A 4,940-nucleotide genomic window follows, 5' to 3' on the forward strand; every position below is an offset into this window, starting at 1 on the left:
TCTGAACACATGAAAACAGGGAAGTAATAGCAGTCTGCAAATACGGCAGGGCTTATATCGATAAGCGCCGCTGTTGCCGCTCACGGGCAGGCAACTCGGTGACACCAGTAATTGAAATTAACATAACGAGGTGGTAGTACAGTAAAAACTGGATGTCAAATGAGATGTGGCACAAACACGAGAAATGAATGGCTCAGACAGTAAGAAGATAAAAACATTGTTTCTAATAAAGTAAAAATATTGTGTTCACAATAACTAGAAAATATCTCTCTGAAAGTGACGTGTGTGAATAGCGACTGAAAATGTAAGCGCATATAAACATCAAGGAAAACACAATAACATTCTATTTCTGATTGATGTAGTGGAGTTCTCTAAATGTGATCTGGTTTGCATATGAGAGGGCTGTCGAGTCGTTTTACAAATAACCTACAATGTTGTTTTGCCAACGGCCTTGCCGCAGTGGTAATACCGGTTCCCCTCAGATCACCAAAGTTAAGCGCTGTCGGGCTGGGCTAGCACTTGGATGGGTGACCATCCGGTCTGCCGAACGCTGTTGGCAAGCGGGGCGCACTGAGCCCTTGTGAGGCAAACTGAGGAGCCACTTGATTGACAAGTAGCGGCTCCGGTCCCGTAAACTGGCATACGCCCGGGAGAGCGGTGTGCTGATCCTATGCCCCTCCATATACCCATCCAGTGACGCCTGTGGGCTGAGAATGACACTCCCTCAGAGTGGTTGGTCGGTCACGTCGTCCATAAAAAAACCCTTTTCAATCTATCCCAGGCATGTTCCAAAGGGTTCATGTCTGGAGAACATGCTGGCCACTGTAGTCGAGCGATGTCGTTATCCTGAAGGAAGACATTCACGAGATGTGCACGATGGGGGCGCGCATTGTGGTCCATTAAGACGAATGCCTCGCCAATAAGCAGCCGATATGGTTGCACTATGCCGGAGGATGGCATTCACGTATCGTACAGTCGTTACGGGCCTTCGATGACCACCAGCAACATACATCGGCCCCACATAATGCCAACCCAAAACATGTGATTTCTGTAGTCTCGGAATCGAAAAGTTACCCCAGCGTTGACGGACTGTTGAAATTGTGAAGGAGAACATACTGTTGACACCTAAGGTCTCTCTTATGTGTATCCGTCCAAAGCTCGGTCTTAACACCGTGCTAGTTGTAGTTCGGTACAGCAATTTACTAACTAGCATCTAACGAGCAAATAATATTCAACAAAACAAATACAACACTTGATTAGGAACTCAGGGTGTGGCAGCGAAGATAAACTACCTCACATACATCCAAATCGTGTAAATGCGTGAAGTTGCGGTTTTCGCCAAGTTATAGCAGAATGTGTGGTGAGTTTTCTGACACGTATAGCTACCAAACTGTGACAGCGACCTTGTATTGCAACTGTATAGTTTCTTCTATGGCCTGTGTGGAATCTGATCAAACATTAACAATGAAACATATCCTCAGAAAAATTATGAAAGACTGTGCTGGTAAACTTCTACGTTATTTGATACAAAGACGGCTGAGTAAAACTGAACGTACTCAGACAGTTCTCTCTTTACTTATTCTGATCATCACTAAACTGACACACAACATTTTTTTAGCGCAACGCAATCTAACTTTCAATAATCCCTACAAAAGAATGACCCTAACTAACAATAACCTATACCTTTCGTGAATCACTTACAAAAATCTTCGTTACTCGAACTACTGCAATGCAGCGAGCGCCAATACTGCCAGCTAAATAAAAGATTCTAACTACTGAAGGCACTAACTACTGATAGGCATAGTTAGCAAATGAAAGATTTTGATAGAAAACAAACAATGTATTTACTTTAATAATATTCAAAAGTCATCATATATACATCTATCAATTCATGACATCCATCTTTACAAATTTCGTTTTTCTGGCGGACACACGTCCAGATCGTCCGCTTATAGTAACCTCTCAAAACTCCGCCATCTCTCTCCCCACATCCACCATTGCTGGCGGCTCACCTCCAACTGCACAACGCTACGCGCTGTTCACATCCAGCTGCCCAACACTACAATAGCGAATATTCCAACAATGCCAACCAGCCACAGACTTCACACAGCACAGTCAGTGATTTTCATACAGAGCGCTACGTGGCGTTAGCAACATAAAAACCTAAACAGCCTACTTACAACAACAGCACCAGTAAACACACTGCTACGCCGTGAGGAGAAGAGAAGAGATCCCACAACCACCTGGCCTGCTGTACTAAAAAGAAACAAATATGTGAGTTTGCCAGTGCGCCTGAAGTTGAGGACTTTGTGATCTGCTGATGTAGCGGACACGCAGCCGATCACACAACTCCATTCAGACTTTCATATTCTACACGGCACTGAAAGAAAAGGGGTAGATAAGCAGTGCTGTTGTGCTCTGTCAGATATCCTAATTACGAGAAACACTCACACTTTAAAAAAGATTTCAAGAAGCCTGTAAAATAGAACAGGAAGTGATGAGAGATGCGCAACTTATATTTTAGCAGCGATAGCACGCCATCCACCTGTCACTGCGAAACAGCTCTAATCTGCGAGTTACATCAGCCTGCGAATACCACTCTCTCACTGTGTCAACAGCACAAGGACAATGAGTTTCAGAATTGGTTACAGTTCTCCGAATGGAGTCTACGACAAAGTATTGCGGTGTTTATATGCTAGATCTTGGTTACAGGTTGAACATCTACAAACCCTGGGCGAATTGGTGTTGTACACAATGTAGCCTAGGGGACCCGACAGACGTTGTCCAGCATGATATTTCAAGCGATTAGGATATTAAACAAAGTATGAAATGGTAGACAAATAACATAATCATTTCATTATTCTTTATTTTGAAATAACATCAATTTTTCTAAAAACAATTCGTTATAATCAATAATGTTTGTTTAATTTTATCTTAATGCGAGCTGATGAACAATATTTTTAGTCAATCCTGAATAGTATAAATGAATAAACTTGACGGTTTACCAACGTGAGAACACGCTGCATATAACTGGCCACGGGAAAAGACCGGATTTTCTAGATCCAACCCACAAATGGACGTTGTTTGACCTTGCGTCTTATTAATAGTCATGGCAAATGCCAACCCAATTGGAAATTGCAAACGTCTGAATGGAATGGGTGAGTTTGAAGGGATCATTGGGATTCGTGGCAGGAGAACAACTTCACCTTCAAATTTGTCGTTCAAAATTGTAGCTTCAAGAACATTGCCCATAATTTTTTATGACTAATCATGTACCGTTGCATAGCTTAGGTGCATTTAAATTCCGAAGCAAAATCCAGCGAATTCAAAAATTCAACATGATAGTTGACTGCTTCGTCTGGAACGGTAACAGTGTCGATCAATTTGAACAATATCTCATTGCTGGGCAATGACTGTTGTATTTTGAAGTTAATAGCGTCAACATCGCTATATTTTCCGGCAAAAATAGCTTGTTCACGCAGCCACGCATGATTAATATAATTAGCTTGTAAATCTGGAAATATGCTTTCAATCAAAGCATCTTTCGTATTTATCATGTTGCAGAAATTGCCTGACAATTTGGTGCGTTGTGTGTCTCCATGCAATGGTATTGTCCCATTTCCAATGTTGAGCAATTGCTCGGAGAATGATAGTGCCAATGGGTCGTTTTGCAGTTGAACACGTATATTTGTGTTAAGACGTAATGTACTGACATTTCGCCATAGATAAGATCTACGTTACCAACAATAGCATCACCAATCACGCAAATGAATGTATTCCTCAGATCGAAGTTTAGCTTGATTATACCTGATGTATCGTAATCGCTCGCTTTCGGTTTTCGCATACATATCAATGATATATTGATGAAACAGCTGGCGGCATCGGAGAATATTATTGTCTTCATTGACACGAATCATCAACCGATATGCGTACAAGTTTATCGCGCTGACTTTCTTGCTGGTTTCTGTACCTGCAAAGTAAAAATATAATTAAGATAAAAAGAAATTAATCGTGCAGAAAAATAAAATATTTGGGAATGACATGTGTAGATTGTACTTGCTGGATTTCTTTGTTTGATATTTAAATGATATCCATCTTCTCCTTCCCAAAATATCGGTGGATATTGCAAAGCGTCGTAAGAGCGATGACTGACTTCAGTCGTATGCACTGTGTTATCTCTGCGTTGGATTCGTACATCGCGACGTTCAAATGCGTCGCCATCCATAACAACTGCAACTTCATTAATGGTCGGTGCATTATATCGGCCCGCGTGCTGCCCAGATGGTACTTTGTCTGCTTTGATGACGATCGTATAGTTGTCGTTTTGCAGTCTGCTTGAAACGGTATTGACAACTGGACCAACTGGTTGTGATTCCGTAAAAACGGTTCTAAAGTACCCACAATTTCTCACTCCTCCATCTGCTCGATAGGGTTGTACTGGCAGCGTGCGTTTATTTGCTGCTCCTCATCACCCATGAAGTAGATTTGCAGAAATTTTGAATCGGCATCAGGCATCGGCATTAAAGAACTAAATTGATGATACACTTGGCCCTGAATCTTAAACGTTGATTGAAAACGGCGGCCATTCTCATTCTGACCGATTTTTGTTGCTCCAAATGATGTCATTTGAAAGCACAGATTGAATTTGCGAATTTTACGCAGAAACAATTTAGATTGAGATGTAGCTCCAGCCAATAGTGTTTTCAATGGTTCTGGCAGCGAATTCAATGTGGCAATACAACTTTTCCAGACGCGCAGCAGAAACCGGTCGATTCACCTTTGTATTTGAGTGCATGACAGTGCCAGCATTGTTTGTTCATAGCACCGATTACAATTTGTGAATGTGACGAATAGTCGATGTCCGACTCATATTCAAACGCAAGGCGAAGAAGTGATGCACGTGTCAATGCGCGACACACTTGCAAACGCTTTTGTTCACG

General features: G+C 41.8%; 1 pseudogene; it reads left to right on the top strand.

The window, feature by feature from the left end:
- Positions 1-441: 441 nt before the first annotated feature.
- LOC124717624 lies at positions 442-559 on the top strand (annotated as a pseudogene).
- Positions 560-4,940: the final 4,381 nt, after the last annotated feature.

Source organism: Schistocerca piceifrons, chromosome 9 (genome assembly GCF_021461385.2).
Source record: "Schistocerca piceifrons isolate TAMUIC-IGC-003096 chromosome 9, iqSchPice1.1, whole genome shotgun sequence".
Classification (NCBI taxonomy): Eukaryota; Metazoa; Arthropoda; class Insecta; order Orthoptera; family Acrididae; genus Schistocerca; species Schistocerca piceifrons.